Source organism: Rutidosis leptorrhynchoides, chromosome 2 (assembly GCF_046630445.1).
Source record: "Rutidosis leptorrhynchoides isolate AG116_Rl617_1_P2 chromosome 2, CSIRO_AGI_Rlap_v1, whole genome shotgun sequence".
Classification (NCBI taxonomy): domain Eukaryota; kingdom Viridiplantae; phylum Streptophyta; class Magnoliopsida; order Asterales; family Asteraceae; genus Rutidosis; species Rutidosis leptorrhynchoides.
In genome coordinates, this window is record NC_092334.1 from 182,077,351 (window position 1) to 182,097,500 (window position 20,150).

Below are 20,150 nucleotides of genomic sequence, written 5' to 3' on the forward strand. Positions count from 1 at the left end.
ACAAACTACATTGGCATAACTTGCTCCGACACTACTTGCTCCGCCATTACTCGTTCCGACACCATTTGTTCCTTTCGTTCTATTAACCCCTGGTCCGTAGACCTCACACTTCGCCGCGCTATGACCATTTCTTATACACTTGTTGCAAAATTTGGTGCAGAACCCCGAGTGATACTTTTTACACCTTTGGCATAGCTGCTTCTGATTGTTGTTGTTGTTGCGGTTATTATTGTTGTTGGGATGATTGTTGTAGTTGCTGTTGCTGTTATTGTTGTTGTTGTTGTTGTTGTTGTTGGGCCGTTTGTTGTAGTTGCGATTGATGTTGCGATTGTTGGGATAATTGTTGCGATTATTGTTGTAATTGCTGTTGTTGTTGTATTGGTGATTCTTATCACCGTTTTCCTCCCACTTTCTTTTGACTTGCTTCACATTGGCCTCTTCAGCAGTCTGTTCTTTAATTCTTTCTTCAATCTGGTTCACTAGTTTGTGAGCCATTCTACATGCCTGTTGTATAGAGGCGGGCTCGTGTGAACTTATATCTTCTTGGATTCTTTCCGGTAATCCTTTCACAAATGCGTCGATCTTCTCTTCCTCATCTTCGAATGCTCCCGGACACAATAGGCACAATTCTGTGAATCGTCTTTCGTACGTGGTAATATCAAATCCTTGGGTTCGTAACCCTCTAAGTTCTGTCTTGAGCTTATTGACCTCGGTTCTGGGATGGTACTTCTCGTTCATCAAGTGCTTGAATGCTGACCACGGTAGTGCGTACGCATCATCTTGTCCCACTTGCTCTAGATAGGTATTCCACCATGTTAACGCAGAACCTGTGAAGGTATGCGTAGCGTACTTCACTTTGTCCTCTTCAGTACACTTACTTATGGCAAACACCGATTCGACCTTCTCGGTCCACCGTTTCAATCCGATCGGTCCTTCGGTTCCATCAAATTCCAAAGGTTTGCAGGCAGTGAATTCTTTGTAGGTGCATCCTACATGATTTCCTGTACTGCTAGATCCAAGGTTATTGTTGGTATGTAGCGCAGCCTGTACTACGGCTATGTTTGAAGCTAGAAAAGTACGGAATTCCTCTTCATTCATATTCACGGTGTGTCGAGTAGTCGGTGCCATTTCCTTCAAAATAGTCAAATGGAACAAGTTAATCATACAGAATATTAAGAGTAGTTAATAGTATTTCGTAGCATAATATGAACTCATTTATAAAAGCTTTTTCTTCATATTAGCGTTTTATAAGTTTAAATTCGGGTAGTACCTACCCGTTAAGTTCATACTTAGTAGCTAATATACAATTCAACTACTACAATTCTATATGAAAAACTGATTATAATAATATTTCGCGTTCAAACTTTTTCACAATATTTTACAAACTTACAATACCGCTTATTTTACATATAGCATGAAATATAGCACACAATAAATTTGATACAAGATGGTTGTGAAGATAATTCTAGCTAGTACACAAGTCGTTCAGCAAAGGCAATAAAGACACGTAATTCATACGTCCAGAAACAAGTCAAGCATTCTGGTTTTACTAGGATTACTTCTCATCCTTAGTCTTGTGGAACATAACCGTTATGGCCGTTGATAAGACAGCGTGTTGTAACGTCGTCAAAGGGACGAGGGTTACGTAATGTCCAACAGTCCAGTAACAATCTAAAAACCTCATTTCTTACCCCAATTACCGACTCCGTCACTTGTGGGAACGTTTTGTTTAATAGTTGTAGCCCGATGTTCTTGTTCTCACTTTGGTGAGAAGCGAACATTACTAATCCGTAAGCATAACATGCTTCTTTATGTTGCATGTTAGCCGCTTTTTCTAAATCACGAAGTCCAATATTCGGGTATATTGAGTCAAAATAATTTCTTAACCCATTGCGTAAAATAGCATTTGGGTTCCCCGCAATATATGCGTCAAATTAAACACATCGTAACTTATGGATTTCCCAATGTGATATCCCCCATCTTTCGAACGAAAGCCTTTTATAAACCAAGGCATTCTTGGAACGTTCTTCGAATGTCTTACAAACTGATCTCGCCTTAAATAGTTGTGCCGAAGAATTCTGACCGACTCTAGACAAGATTTCATCAATCATGTCTCCGGGTAGGTCTCTTAAAATATTGGGTTGTCTATCCATTTTGTGTTTTTATACTGTAAAATAGACAAGAGTTAGATTCATAAAAAAAAATACTTATTAATACAAGCAATTTTTACACATCATAAAGCATAAGCACACTATATTACATATATTACACCACACGAATACAACTATCTTATTCCGACTCGCTTGTTTCTTCTTCTTCAATTTTGGTTCGTTTTGCCAAGTTTCTAGGGATATATGATGTTCCCCTAATACGAGCCGTAATTTTCCACATTGGTTTAGAAAAACCTGGTGGTTTAGAGGTTCCCGGGTCATTGTTACAACTTAAGGACTTCGGGGGTTGACGATACATATAAAGTTAATCGGGGTTGGAATTAGATTTCTCTATTTTTATGCCCTTTCCCTTATTATTTTCTTTTGCCTTTTTAAATTCAGTTAGGGTAATTTCTATAACATCATCGGAATTCTCGTCGGAATCCGATTCATCGGAGAATTGGTAATCCTCCCAATATTTTGCTTCCTTGGTGGAAACACCATTGACCATAATTAACCTTGGTCGGTTGGTTGAGGATTTTCTTTTACTTAACCGTTTTATTATTTCCCCCACCGGTTCTATTTCTTCATCCGGTTCCGATTCTTCTTCCGGTTCCGATTCTTCTTCCGGTTCCGACTCTTCTTCCGGTTCCTCTTCGGGAACTTGAGAATCAGTCCACGAATCATTCCAATTTACATTTGACTCTTCATTATTATTAGGTGAGTCAATGGGACTTGTTCTAGAGGTAGACATCTATCACATAATATCAAACGCGTTAAGAGATTAATATATCACATAATATTCACATGTTAAAAATATATAGTTTCCAACAAAATTTGTTAAGCAATCATTTTTCAAGTAAACACGGTCGAAGTCCAGACTCACTAATGCATCCTAACAAACTAGATAAGACACACTAATGCAAAATTCTGGTTCTCTAAGACCAACGCTCTGATACCAACTGAAATGTCCCGTTCTTATTGATTAAAAACGTTCCATATTAATTGATTTCGTTGCGAGGTTTTGACCTCTATATGAGACGTTTTTCAAAGACTGCATTCATTTTTAAAACAAACCATAACCTTTATTTCATAGATAAAGGTTTTAAAAAGCTTTACGTAGATTATCAAATAATGATAATCTAAAATATCTTGTTTACACACGACCATTACATAATGGTTTACAATACAAATATGTTACAACAAAATAAGTTTCTTGAATGCAGTTTTTACACAATATCATACAAGCATGGACTCCAAATCTCGTCCTTATTTAAGTATGCGACAGCGAAAGCTCTTAATAATCACCTGAGAATAAACATGCTTAAAACGTCAACAAAAATGTTGGTGAGTTATAGGTTTAACCTATATATATCAAATCATAATAATAGACCACAAGATTTCATATTTCAATACACATCCCATACATAGAGATAAAAATAATTCATATGGTGAACACCTGGTAACCGACATTAACAAGATGCATATATAAGAATATCCCCATCATTCCGGGACACCCTTCGGATATGATATAAATTTCGAAGTACTAAAGCATCCGGTACTTTGGATGGGGTTTGTTAGGCCCAATAGATCTATCTTTAGGATTCGCGTCAAATAGGGTGTCTGTTCCCTAATTCTTAGATTACCAGACTTAATAAAAAGGGGCATATTCGATTTCGATAATTCAACCATAGAATGTAGTTTCACGTACTTGTGTGTATTTTGTAAATCATTTATAAAACCTACATGTATTCTCATCCCAAAAATATTAGATTTTAAAAGTGGGACTATAACTCACTTTCACAGATTTTTACTTCGTCGGGAAGTAAGACTTGGCCACTGGTTGATTCACGAACCTATAACAATATATACATATATATCAAAGTATCTTCAAAATATATTTACAACACTTTTAATATATTTTGATGTTTTAAGTTTATTAAGTCAGTTGTCCTCGTTAGTAACCAACAACTAGTTGTCCACAGTTAGATGTATAGAAATAAATCGATAAATATTATCTTGAATCAATCCACGACCCAGTGTATACGTATCTCAGTATTGATCACAACTCAAACTATATATATTTTGGAATCAACCTCAACCCTGTATAGCTAACTCCAACATTCACATATAGAGTGTCTATGGTTGTTCCGAAATATATATAGATGTGTCGACATGATAGGTTGAAACATTGTATACGTGTCTATGGTATCTCAAGATTACATAATATACAATACAAGTTGATTAAGTTATGGTTGGAATAGATTTGTTACCAATTTTCACGTAGCTAAAATGAGAAAAATTATCCAATCTTGTTTTACCCATAACTTCTTCATTTTAAATCCGTTTTGAGTGAATCAAATTGATATGGTATCATATTGAACTCTATTTTATGAATCTAAACAGAAAAAGTATAGGTTTTTAGTCGGAAAAATAAGTTACAAGTCGTTTTTGTAAAGTTAGTCATTTCAGTCGAAAGAACGACGTCTAGATGACCATTTTAGAAAACATACTTCCACTTTGAGTTTAACCATAATTTTTGGATATAGTTTCATGTTCATAATAAAAATCATTTTCCCAGAATAACAACTTTTAAATCAAAGTTTATCATAGTTTTTAATTAACTAACCCAAAACAGCCCGCGGTGTTACTACGACGGCGTAAATCCGGTTTTACGGTGTTTTTCGTGTTTCCAGGTTTTAAATCATTAAGTTAGCATATCATATAGATATAGAACATGTGTTTAGTTGATTTTAAAATTCAAGTTAGAAGGATTAACTTTTATTTGCGAACAAGTTTAGAATTAACTAAACTATGTTCTAGTGATTACAAGTTTAAACCTTCGAATAAGATAGCTTTATATGTATGAATTGAATGATGTTATGAACATCATTACTACCTTAAGTTCCTTGAATAAACCTACTGGAAAAGAGAAAAGTGGATCTAGCTTCAATGGATCCTTAGATGGCTCGAAGTTCTTGAAGCAGAATCATGACACGAAAACAAGTTCAAGTAAGATCATCACTTGAAATAAGATTGTTATAGTTATAGAAATTGAACCAAAGTTTGAATATGATTATTACCTTGTATTAGAATGATAACCTACTGTAAGAAACAAAGATTTCTTGAGGTTGGATGATCACCTTACAAGATTGGAAGTGAGCTAGCAAACTTGAAAGTATTCTTGATTTTATGAAACTAGAACTTTTGGAATTTATGAAGAACACTTAGAACTTGAAGATAGAACTTGAGAGAGATTAATTAGATGAAGAAAATTGAAGAATGAAAGTGTTTGTAGGTGTTTTTGGTCGTTGGTGTATGGATTAGATATAAAGGATATGTAATTTTGTTTTCATGTAAATAAGTCATGAATGATTACTCATATTTTTGTAATTTTATGAGATATTTCTTGCTAGTTGCCAAATGATGGTTCCCACATGTGTTAGGTGACTCACATGGGCTGCTAAGAGCTGATCATTGGAGTGTATATACCAATAGTACATACATCTAAAAGCTGTGTATTGTACGAGTACGAATACGGGTGCATACGAATAGAATTGTTGATGAAACTGAACGAGGATGTAATTGTAAGCATTTTTGTTAAGTAGAAGTATTTTGATAAGTGTCTTGAAGTCTTTCAAAAGTGTATGAATACATATTAAAACACTACATGTATATACATTTTAACTGAGTCGTTAAGTCATCGTTAGTCGTTACATGTAAATGTTGTTTTGAAACCTTTAGGTTAACGATCTTGTTGAATGTTGTTAACCCATTGTTTATTATAACAAATGAGATGTTAAATTGTTATATTATCATGATATTATGATATATAATATATCTCAGTATGATGTATATACAGTTAAATGTCGTTACAACGATAATCGTTACATATATGTCTCGTTTCGAAATCATTAAGTTAGTAGTCTTATTTTTACATATGTATTTCATTGTTAATACACTTAATAATATATTTACATATCATTTAACATAATTAACCAAGTGTATCAATATCTTAATATGATTCATATGTACCTAGTAAGACGTTGTTATAACGATAATCGTTATATATATCGTTTTCGAGTTTCTTAAATTAATAGTCTCATTTTTATGTATATAACTCATTGTTAAAATACCTAATGAGATACATACTTATAATAAAAACATGTTAACTATATATATAACCATATATATGTCATCGTATAGTTTTTACAAGTTTTAACGTTCGTGAATCACCGGTCAACTTGGGTGGTCAATTGTCTATATGAAACATATTTCAATTAATCAAGTCTTAACAAGTTTGATTGATTAACATGTTGGAAACATTTAATCATGTAAATATCAATCTCAATTAATATATATAAACATGGAAAAGTTCGGGTCACTACAACAAACCCCATTCAAAGTACCGGATGCTTTAGTACTTCAAAATTTATATCATATCCGAAGGATGTCCCGGAATGATGGGGATATTCTTATATATGCATCTTGTTAATGTCGGTTACCAGGTGTTCACCATATGAATGATTTTTATCTCTATGTATGGGATGTGTATTGAAATATGAAATCTTGTGGTCTATTGTTATGATTTGATATATATAGCTTAAACCTATAACTCACCAATATTTTTGTTGACGTTTAAAGCATATTTATTCTTAGGTGAATACTAAGAGCTTCCGCTGTTGCATACTAAAATAAGGACAAGATTTGGAGTCCATGTTTGTATGATTTTGTGTAAAAACTGCATTCAAGAAACATATGTCGATGTAATATATTTCTATTGTAAACCATTATGTAATGGTCGTGTGTAAACAGTATATTTTAGATTATCATTATTTGATAATCTATGTAATGCTTTTAAAACCTTTATTGATAAAATAAAGGTTATGGTTGTTTTAAAAATGAATGCAGTCTTTGAAAAACGTCTCATATAGAGGTCAAAACCTCGCAACGAAATCAATTAATATGGAACGTTTATAATCAATATGAACGGGACATTTCAGTTGGTATCCGAGCGTTGGTCTTAGAGAACCAGAAAAATTTGCATTAGTGTGTCTTATTGAGTTTGTTAGGATGCATTAGTGAGTTTGGACTTCGACCGTGTTTTTTAAAAAAATGATTGCTTAACATTTTTGTTGGAAACTATATATTATTAACATGTAAATATTATGTGATATATTAATCTCTTAACATGTTTGATATTGTGTGATAGATGTCTACCTCTAGCACAAATCCCATTGACTCACCTAATAATAACGAAGAGTCGAATATATATTGGCAAGATTCACAAGTTCCCGAAGAACCGAAAGAAGAGAAAACGGAACCGGAAGAAGAGGAACCGGAAGAAGAAGAGGTTCTGGAGGAGGGAATAGTAGGAACCACAGAAAATTGGTCAAATAAAAGAAAATCCTCAACCAATGGACCAAAGTTAATAATGGTCAATGGTGTTTCCGCTAAGGAAGCACAATATTGGGAAAATTACCAATTTTCTGATGAATCGGATCCTGATGAGGATTCCGATGATGTTATAGAAATTACCCCGACCCAATTTAATGAGGCAAAAGAAAATAATAAGGGAAAAGGCATCAAAATAGAGAAATCTAATTCCGACCCCGATGAACTTTATATGTACCGTCAACACCCGTATTTTCAATATCGTGACAATAACCCGAGAACCTCTAAACCACCAGGTTTTTCTAAACCAATGTGGAAAATGACGGCTTGTATTAGAGGAACATCATATATCCCTAGAATATTAGGAAAAAGAACCAAGTCCGAAGAAGAAGAAACCAGTGATTCAGATTAGAGGGGTGTGAGCATGTTGTGTAATAAATGTATTGTAATGTGCTTGTACTTTTATGATTCTATGTAAAAATTGCTTGTATTGTTTGTTATTACGAATCTAATCCTTGTCTATTTTACAGTATAAAAACAAAATAGACGTTAAGGGTAGACAACCGAATATTTTAGAAGACATACCAGAGGTTATGATTGAGGAAATCTTATCTAGAGTCGGTCAGAATTCATCAGCACATTTAGTTATGGCGAAATTAACTTGTCAAACATTTGAAAGACTTTCCAGAAATGCCTTAGTTTATAAAAGGCTTTCCTTTGATAGGTGGGGTATATCACATTGGGAGACTTTAAGTTACGCCGTGTTTTCTTTAAAGCATTAAATGCGGGGAACCCAAATGCAATTTTACGCTACGGGTTAAGAACCTATTTTGACTCAACATATCCCAACATAGGATTTCGTGAATTAGAAAGAGCTTCTAACATGCAACATAAAGAAGCATGTTATGCTTACGGGTTAGTGATGTTCGCTTCTTACCAAAGTGAGAAAAAGAACATCGGATTGCAGCTTTTAAATAAAACTTTCCCACAAGTGACGGATTCAGTAGTTGGGGTGAGAAACAAGGTTTTTAGATTATTACGGGGCTGTTGGACATTACAAAACCCTCATCCTTTTAACGACATTACAACATGCTGCCTTGCCAATGGTCATAACGGTTATTTTCCACAAGACCAAGGATGGGAAGTCATCTTAGTAAAACCAGAATGCATGACTTGTTTCTGGACTTATGAATTACGTGTCTTTATTTCCTTTGCTGACCAACTTGCGTATTAACTAGATTTATCATCAAAACTGTCATGTATCATAGTGTACTATATTTCATGTTATATGTAATATATCAAAGTTGTAAGTTTGAAGAATATTTGTATGTGATATATTATTATAATCAGTTTTTCATATGGAATTGTAGTAGTTGAATTGTATATTGGCTACTAAGTATGAACTTAACGGGTAGGTAGTACCCGAATTTAAACTTATAAAATGCTAATATGAAGAAAAAGCTTTTATAAATGAGTTCATATTATGCTATGAGATACTATTGACTACTCTTAATGTTTGGTATGATTAACTTGTTTCATTTGACTATTTTGAAGGAAATGGCACCGACTACTCGACACACCTTGAATATGAGCGAAGAGGAATTTCGTGCCTTTCTTGCTTCAAACATAGCCGCAGTACAGGCCGCGCTACATACCAACAATAACTCTAAATCTAGCAATACAGCTAACGGCGTAAGAAATCGTGTAGGATGCTCCTACAAGGAATTCACTGCCTGCAAACCTTCAGAATTTGATGGGACCGAAGGACCAATCGGATTGAAACGGTGGACCGAGAAAGTTGAATCTGTGTTTGCCATAAGTAAGTTTGCTGAAGGAGACAAAGTGAAATACGCTACACATACCTTCACAGGTATTGCGTTAACATGGTGGAATACCTATCTAGAGCAAGTGGGACAAGATGCTGCTTACGCGCTACCGTGGTCAGCATTCAAGCACTTGATGAACGAGAAGTACCATCCCAGAACCGAGGTCAATAAGCTCAAGTCAGAACTTAGAGGGTTACGAACACAGGGATTCGATATTACTTCATACGAAAGATGATTCACAAAATTGTGCCTATTGTGTCCGAGAGCGTTCGAAGATGAGGAAGAAAAGATCGACGCGTTTGTGAAAGGGTTATCGGAGAGAATCCAAGAAGATATAAGTTCACACGAGCCTGCCTCCATATAAAAGGCATGCAGAATGGCTCACAAACTAGTGAACCAGATTGAGGGAAGAATTAAAGAACAGGCGGCCGAAGAGGCCAACGTGAAGCTATTCAAAAGAAAGTGGAAGGAAAATGTTAATAAGAGTCACCAATACAACAACAACTATCCCAACAATCGCAACTACAACAAACGGAACAATAACAACAACAACAACTACAACAATCATCCCAACAACAACAACAATCAGAAGCAGCTATGCCAAAGGTGTGAAAAGTATCACTCGGGGTTCTGCACCAAATTTTGCAACAAGTGTAAAAGAAATGGCCATAGCGCGGCGAAGTGTGAGGTCTACGGACCAGGGGTTAACAGAACGAAAGGAATAAATGGTTTCAGAACGAGTAATGGCGGAGTAAGTAGTGTCAGAGAAAGTTATGCCAATGTAGTTTGTTATAAATGTTGAAAACCGGGCCACATTATTAGAAATTGCCCGAACCAGGAGAACACGAATGGACAAGGCCGCGGAAGAGTTTTCAATATTAATGCAGCAGAGGCACAGGAAGACCCGGAGCTTGTTACGGGTACGTTTCTTATTGACAATAAATCTGCTTACGTTTTATTTGATTCGGGTGCGGATAAAAGCTATACGAGTAGAGATTTTTGGTGCTAAATTAGGTTGTCCATTGACGCCGTTGGATAGTAAATTTTTACTCGAATTAGCAAACGGTAAATTAATTTCAGCGGATTATATATGCCGGAATCGAGAAATTAAACTGGGTAGCGAAATATTTAAGATTGATTTGATACCAGTAGAGTTAGGGAGTTTTGATGTAATAGTTGGCATGGACTAGCTGAAGGAGATGAAAGCAGAGATCGTGTGTTACAAAAATGCAATTCGCATTGTAGGAGAAGAAGGAGAACCCTTAATGGTGTACGGGGAAAAGGGCAACACGAAGCTACATCTTATTAGTAATTTGAAGGCACAAAAACTAATACGAAAAGGTTGCTATGCTGTTCTAGCACACGTCGAGAAATTACAAACTGAAGAAAAGAGCATCAATGATGTTCCCGTCGCAAAAGAATTTCCCGATGTATTTTCGAAAGAATTACTGGGACTACCTCCACATCGATCTGTTGAATTTCAAATAGATCTTGTACCAGGAGCTACACCAATAGCTCATGCTCCTTATAGACTCGCACCCAGCGAGATGAAAGAACTGCAAAGCCAACTGCAAGAACTATTAGAACGTAGTTTCATTCGACCAAGTACATCACCATGGGGAGCTCCTGTTTTGTTTGTCAAGAAGAAAGATGGTATATTTAGGTTGTGTATTGACTACAGAGAGTTGAATAAACTTACCATCAAAAATCGTTATCCACTGTCGAGAATGGACGACTTATTTGATCAACTACAAGGCTCGTCGATTTATTCAAAAATCAATTTACGTTCTGGATATCATCAAATGCGAGTAAAGGAGGATGATATTCCAAAAACTGCTTTTAGGACGCGTTATGGTTATTACGAGTTTATGGTTATGCCGTTTGGATTGACTAATGCACCAGCTGTGTTCATGGACCTTATGAACTGAGTGTGTGGGCCATATCTTGACAAGTTTGTCATTGTTTTCATCGATGACATACTTATTTACTCAAAGAATGATCAAGAGCACGAAGAACAATTGAGAAAAGTGCTAGAAGTATTGAGGAAAGAAAAACTGTACGCTAAGTTTTCAAAGTGTGCATTTTGGTTGGAAGAAGTTTAATTCCTCGGTCACATAGTGAACAAAGAAGGTATCCAGGTGGACCCGGGAAAGATCGAAACCGTTGAAAAGTGGGAAACCCCAAAAACTCCGAAGCATATACGTCAATTTTTAGGATTGGCTGGTTACTACAGAAGATTCATCCAAGATTTCTCCAAAATAGCAAAACCCTTGACTGCATTAACGCATAAAGGGAAGAAATTTGAATGGAAGGATGAACAAGAGAAGGCGTTTCAGTTATTGAAGAAAAAGCTAACTACGGCACCTATATTGTCATTGCCTGAAGGGAATGATGATTTTGTGATTTATTTTGATATATCAAAGCAAGGTCTCGGTTGTGTATTAATGCAACGAATGAAGTTGATTGCTTATGCGTCTAGACAATTGAAGATTCACGAGCAAAATTATACGACTCACGATTTGGAATTGGGTGCTGTTGTTTTTGCATTAAAGACTTGGAGGCATTATTTATATGGGGTAAAAAGTATTATATATACCGACCAAAAAATTCTCCAACATATATTTAATCAGAAGCAACTGAATATGAGACAACGCAGGTGAATTGAACTGTTGAATGATTATGATTTTGAGATTCGATACCACCCGGGGAAGGCGAATGTGGTAGCCGACGCTTTGAGTAGAAAGGACAAAGAACCTATACGGGTAAAAGCTATGAATATAATTATTCGTACTAACCTTACTACTCAAATAAAGGAGGTGCAACAGGGGGTTGTAAAAGAAGGAAAGTTGAAGAATGAGATACCCAAAGGACCAGAGAAATATCTTAATATTTGGGAAGACGGAACCCGATATAGGGCTGATAGAATTTGGGTACCAAGATTTGGAGATGTGAGAGAAATGGTACTTAAGGAAGCACATAAAACCAGATATTCAATACATCCCGGAGCGGGAAAGCAGTATAAAGATCTCAAGAAACACTTTTGGTGGCCGGGTATGAAAGCCGATATTGCTAAATATGTAGGAGAATGTTTGACGTGTTCTAAGGTCAAAGTTGAACATCAGAAACCATCAGGTCTACTACAACAACCTGAAATCCCGGAATGGAAATGGGAAAACATTACCATGAATTTCATTACTAAATTGCCAAGGACTGCAAGTGGTTATGATACTATTTGGGTAATAGTTGATCGTCTCACCAAGTCAGCACACTTCCTGCCAATGAGAGAAGATGATAAAATGGAGAACTTGGCGCGATTGTATTTGAAGGAGGTTATCTCCATACATGGAATACCCGTCTCTATTATCTCTGATAGGGATGGTAGATTTGTTTCAAGGTTCTGGCAGACGTTGCAACAAGCATTAGGGACTCATCTAGACATGAGTACTGCCTATCATCCACAAACTAATGGGCAGAGTGAAAGGATGATACAAACGCTTGAAGACATGCTACGAGCATGTGTTATTGATTTCGGAAACAGTTGGGATCGACACCTACCGTTAGCAGAATTTTTCTACAACAACAGTTATCATTCTAGTATTGAGATGGCGCCGTTTGAGGCACTTTATGGTAGAAAGTGCAGGTCTCCGATTTGTTGGAATGAAGTGGGGGATAGACAGATTACGGGTCCGGAGATAATACAAAAAACTACCGAGAAAATCATCCAAATTCAACAACGATTGAAAACCGCCCAGGGTCGACAAAAGAGCTACGCGGACAGTAAAAGAAAAGATATAGAGTTTGAAATTGGAGAAATGGTCATGCTTAAGGTTTCACCTTGGAAAGGCGTTGTTCGATTTGGTAAACGGGGGAAACTAAATCCAAGGTACATTGGACCATTCAAGATTATAGATCGTGTCGGACCAGTAGCTTACCAACTGGAGCTACCTCAACAACTCGCGGCTGTACATAACACTTTCCACGTCTTGAATTGGAAGAAATGTTTTGCTAAAGAAGATCTCACTATTCCGTTGGACGAAATCCAAATCAATGAAAAACTTCAATTCATTGAAGAACCCGTCGAAATAATGGATCTTGAGGTTAAGAGACTTAAGCAAAACAAGATACCGATTGTTAAGGTTCGATGGAATGCTCGTAGAGGACCCGAGTTCACCTGGGAGCATGAAGATCTGATAAATAAGAAATACCCGCATCTATTTCCAGAAGATTCGTCAACACCTTCAACGGCTTAAAATTTCGGGACGAAATTTATTTAACGGGTAGGTACTGTAGTGACCCTAACTTTTACATGTTTATATATATTAATTGAGATTGATATTTACATGACTAAATGTTTCCAACGTGTTAAGCAATCAAACTTGTTAAGACTTGATTAAATGAAATAAGTTTCATATAGACAATTGATCACCCAAGTTGACCGACGATTCACGAACGTTACAAATTTGTAAAAACTACATGTTGTGGTATATATAGACATATATATATATGGTTTACATGAGATTATGATGAGTAAGTATCTCACTAAGTATATTAACAATGTGTGATATACATAAGAAATGAGATTACTAAGTTAAGAAACTCGAAATGATATATATAACGATTATCGTTATGATAACGTCTACTAAATACATATGTATCATATTAAGATATTGATACACTATATTTAACATGAAAAAATGATATTTAAATATATCATTAAGTGTGTTAACAATGAACTACATATGTAAAAACAAGACTACTAACTCAAGAATTACAAAATGAGACTTATATGTAACGATTATCGTTGTAACGATATTTTAATGTATATATCATATTAAGAGATATTCATACATCATAATATCATGACAATATAATAATTTAACATCTCATTTGATATAATAAATATTGGGTTAACAACATTAATTGAGATCGTTAAATTAAAGGTTTCAAAACAACACTTACATGTAACGACTAACGAGGACTTAACGACTCCATTAGAATGTATATACATGTTGTGTTTTGATATGTATTCTTACACTTTTGAAAGACTTCAAGACACATATCAAAGTACTTCTACTTAACAAAAATGCTTACAATTACATAATTGTTCAGTTTCATCAACAATTCTACTCGTATGCACCCGTATTCGTACTCGTACAATACACAGCTTTTAGATGTATGTACTATTGGTATATACACTCCAATGATCAGCTCTTAGCAGCCCATGTGATTTACCTAACACATGTGGGAACCATCATTTGGCAACTAGCATGAAATATCTCATAAAATTACAAAAATATTAGTAATCATTCATGACTTATTTACATGAAAACAAAATTACATATCCTTTATATCTAATCCATATACCAACGACTAAAAACACCTACAAACACTTTCATTCTTCAATTTTCTTCATATAATTGATCTCTCTCAAGTTTCACCTTCAAGTTCTAAGTGTTCTTCATAAATTCCATAAGTATAGTTTCATAAAAAATCAAGAATACTTCCAAGTTTGCAAGTCTACTTCCAAGCTTTCTAATCTATTCCAAGTAATCATCTAAGATCAAGGAACCTTTGTTATTTACAGTAGGTTATCTTTATAATTCAAGGTAATATTCATATTCAAACTTTGATTCAATTTCTACAACTATAACAATCTTATTTCGAGTGAAAATCTTACTTGAACTGTTTTCGTGTCATGATTCTGCTTCAAGAACTTTCAAGCCATCCAAGGATCCTTTGAAGCTAGATCCATTTTTCTCATTTCCAGTAGTTTTATCCAGAAAGCTTGAGGTAGTAATTATGTTCATAACATCATTCGATTCATACATATAAAGCTATCTTATTCGAAGGTTTAAACTTGTTATCACTAGAACATAGTTTAGTTAATTCTAAACTTGTTCGCAAATAAAAGTTAATCCTTCTAAATTGACTTTTAAAATCAACTAAAGACATTTTCTATATCTATATGATATGCTAACTTAATGATTTAAAACCTGGAAACACGATGAACACCATAAAATCGGATATACGCCGTCGTAGTGAAACCGGGGGCTGTTTTGGTTTGGATAATTAAAAACTATGATAAACTTTGATTTAAAAGTTGTTCTTCTGGGAAAATTATTTTTCATATGAGCATGAAACTATATCCAAAAATCTTGGTTAAACTCAAAGTGAAAGTATGTTTTTCAAAATGGTCATCAAGATGTCGTTCTTTCAACGAAAATGACTACCTCTTTAGTAATTGACACGTAACTTAAATTTCTGACTATAAACCTATTTGGATTCTTAAATTAGAGTTCAATATGAAACCATAGCAATTTGATTCACTCAAAACGGATTTAAAATGAAGAAGTTATGGGTAAAACAAGATTGGATATTTTTGATCTTTTTAGCTACGGGAAATGTTTAACAAATCTATACAAATCATATCCTAGCTAACTTATATTGTATTATACATGTATCCTAATATATTATGTAATCTTGGGATACCATAGACACGTATGCAAATGTTTTGACATATCATATCGACCCATGTATATATATTATTTGGAACAACCATAGACACTCTATATGCAGTAATGTTGGAGTTAGCTATACAGGGTTGAGATTGATTTCAAAAATATATATACTTTGAGTTGTGATCTAGCCTGAGGCGTGTATACACTGGGTCGTGGATTGATTCAAGATAATATATATCGATTTATTTCTGTACATCTAACTGTGGACAACTAGTTGTAGGTTACTAACGAGGACAGCTGACTTAATACACTCAAATATTTAAAACATAATAAAAATGGTTGTAATTATATTTTGTTCATACTTTGATATATATGTACATATTTGTATAGGTTCGTGAATCGATCCTTGGGCAAGTCTTATTTCCGAGGAAGGAAATATCTGTGAAAGTGAGTTATAGTCCCACTTTTAAAATCTAATATTTTTGGGATGAGAATACATGCAGGTTTTATAAATGATTTACAAAATAGACACAAGTACGTGAAACTACATTCTATGGTTGAATTATCAAAATCGAATATGCCACTTTTTATTAAGTCTGGTAATCTAAGAATTAGGGAACAGACACCCTAATTGACGCGAATCCTAAAGATAGATCTATTGGGCCTAACAAACCCCATCCAAAGTACCGGATGCTTTAGTACTTCGAAATTTATATCATATCTGAAGGGTGTCCCGGAATGATGGAGATATTCTTATATATGCATCTTGTTAATGTCGGTTACCAGGTGTTCACCATATGAATGATTTTTATCTCTATGTATGGGATGTGTATTGAAATATGAAATCTTGTGGTCTATTGTTATGATTTGATATATATAGGTTAAACCTATAACTCACCAATATTTTTGTTGACGTTTAAAGCATGTTTATTCTCAGGTGAATACTAAGAGCTTCCGCTGTTGCATACTAAAATAAGGACAAGATTTGGAGTCCATGTGTAATGACCCGTCCTAATCCACCTGGACGAAGTCATCAACATTTGGTCCCATTGTGATGATCGACTCCAATTAATGTCCTTAAAACGAGCAAATGCACAGCGGAAGACTTAATTCGTACCTGAGAATAAACATGCTTAAAAGTGTCAACCAAAAGGTTGGTGAGTTCATAGGTTTATCATAACAATCTTTTTAATATATTAATAGACCACAAGATTTCATAATCATAAACATAATACACTCGCAAGTGTATGTAAAGCATTCTAAGTGGTTGAGCACTTGGTAACCATACTTAACTATTAATCAACGTCGCATATTCCCTTTATTATGAAATTTCACTACACCGTACCAAGTGTAGTCACCGAAACGAAGTACTGTGCAAACGTTGAATACTGGTCGTCCAGTCCGGTTGGGGTTGTCAGGCCCGATAGATCTATCAACAGGATTCGCGTTTACAATACCCATGTAAATAGTAGTTACCAAGCTACAGGGAAATATGCCAGTGGTACAACTCAACGTAGATTATATTTTTAAGTACTTGTGTCTATTTTGTAAACATTTATAAAAGCAGCGCATGTATTCTCAGCCCAAAAATATATATTGCAAAAGCAATTAAAAAGGAGCAAATGAAACTCACCTAATGTATTTTGTAGTAAAAATACATAGAACGACATTGAACAAGTATAGGGTTGGCCTTAGATTCACGAACCTATATCAGTTATTTATCAAGTAGTATTAACACATATAATAACAATTAAACAAGTTTTATATATTAATATTAATATACTTTATAATTTGTATGTTATATTAATAAATAGTTTTAATTATACTTATTTTATTTATTATATATAATTATATATATGATTATATTAAAGGTATTTATCTATTATATATAACTTAGTTAATATTTTATAGTAATAACACTTTATTTAATCAATATGTAATATTAATATAGTTAGGATATATGTAAAAATATCTTTTTTTTTATAAATACCATTTGTTTATTATAATATTACTAAAACAATGATAATAATAATAATAATAATAATAATAATAATAATAATAATAATAATAATAATATTAATAATAATAATAATAATAATAATAATAATAATAATAATAATAATAATAATAATAATAATAATAATAATAATAATAATAATAATAATAATAATAATAATGATAAAATAATGATAATTCTAATAAAAATGATAAACTTAATAAAATGATAATTTTAATAATAATACTAGCTTTAATAATAATAAAAATGATAATTTTAAATATCAATGTTACTTTTAATAAAAATAATAATTTTTCTAATAATGATATACCTAATAATAATAATAATAATACTAATAATAATAATTATAATGATAATCGAAAAGAGAATAAAAGTGTATACCCTTCTAAATTGTTTTTCTAAAAAGAAATGCTCCAAACGGGACTTGAACCCGCGACCTCTCGCTTAACAACCACACCTCTAAACCATTTCTCTATCGATTACTTTTTGTTATAATTCACGAATTAAAACTTTATAACCAATTTATCGTATCCTAATAACCATCATCATAATTCTCGTTCATAAACAATATCATCATCAAAATCATTATCATAACCTAACCATAATCCTATTCATATAATCATACAATCATCACAGTACCCATAATCATCATCATTCTTCTTTGTGATCATCTTCGTGATTCTATGTTCCATCATCATTTTCTTTTTTTCTTCATCAACTTATAACCGTATCATATCATTATCATCATGCAACAATTATGATCATCATCGAAACATAATTATCCTCCTTCATTATCGAATCTATCATCTACCATACACGTTACCACATCAATATCTAACTCGTCTCTATTTCTATAATCCAGCCCAAATGATATATCCTAACCCACTAAATAATATAAGCCCAACAGAGGAAAAGAAAAACTCGGTCCATTTAACATAGATAAGAAAAAAAATCTCGATCAGATGATATACAGCTGGTTTCCATCGAGTTGCTGTCATTATCATAACATCACTTTTGTTTCTTCACGTTCTAAATTCTTCAAAACTTTCTTGTGGCTGCGTGAATGAAACCCAATTGGATTTACTGTACTCCGTTTCTTTCTCATATCTACTCTCATGTTCATCGTAACAGTAGCAATTAAAGGAGCAGCAGCTGCAGTTTTGTAAGTTTTATAAAATTGATGGTTGTGGTGAGGTGGTGGCGACGGTTGAATATAAACAAAAAGTGCAGCTGTAGCAATCGATTAGTAAACAGAAATAGAAACGACAGAAGAGTGCAGCTGTTGTAATGGGTTGTGTGGTGATGGTTTTGAAAACAGAAAGAAAACCAAAAGTAGGAATAGCACTTGCAGGTCCATCGTGAACAATCTGCAATAGTAGCATAAACAAGATGGTGGCTTTGTTGTGGCTGTTTCGAACCAAGATCAAAAAGAGGTCGAAAGCTGAGTGTTCTAGGGATGAGTCAAAATAAAAATATATAGTATGCAACACAGTAACATGTTTGTTGATAGAAGAAGACAAAGAAATAGATGGTTTGTGAGGTTTTCGAAAAATAAAGTGACAAGAAAAAGGTGGGTGATGGTTTATGGTTGTTGATTTTGGTATTGTGGTTGTTGTGAGTCGAAGTCAGAAACATTGATCGATGGTATTATGTGGGTCGGTCACAAGTTGTTGATGATGAATTGATAGTGGTTTTTCGAAGGTGTTTGTAGGGTGATCATGGATTTCTTGGGTTTACGAAAAGAAAAGAAAATAAGAAAGAAGGAAGAGAGATAGATGGTGGCCGAAAGGTGTTGTAGGGTGTTAAGGTGGTGGCTTGGAGGTGATTGTCGATCAAGAGTGGTTTGAGTGGTGGTCTTGGTTAAGAGGTGGTGATGGTAACGACAACAAAGGCTCGAAAGTAATGGCGGTTGTGATCATGTATGTGTGTGTGTGGTTTTGAATTTAGTTGAAACAGAAACATTAGTATAACAGTTTAGGATGATGATTGTAGATGTGGTTTTGTGTGTTCATGGTGATCCGGTATTGTTTAGATTAATAGAGTCAGAATATTATGAAACTGAAAGATCAAAGAATGTTGTGTGTTAATTTGTGTTGGTGGGTTGAATAAACAAGAATGGCAACAGAAAGATGGGGGTGGTCATATATCTCATTCGTAGTTGTAAATTATATAAGTAAAATTAAAGTAATATTATAATTATAAATAATATAATATATAATTCATGAAGATTGAAAGATTGAAAACGTGCACTGGAAACAGGATAGCAGCCGGTATTTTAATTTATCCTACCGACACTTTTTCCCCG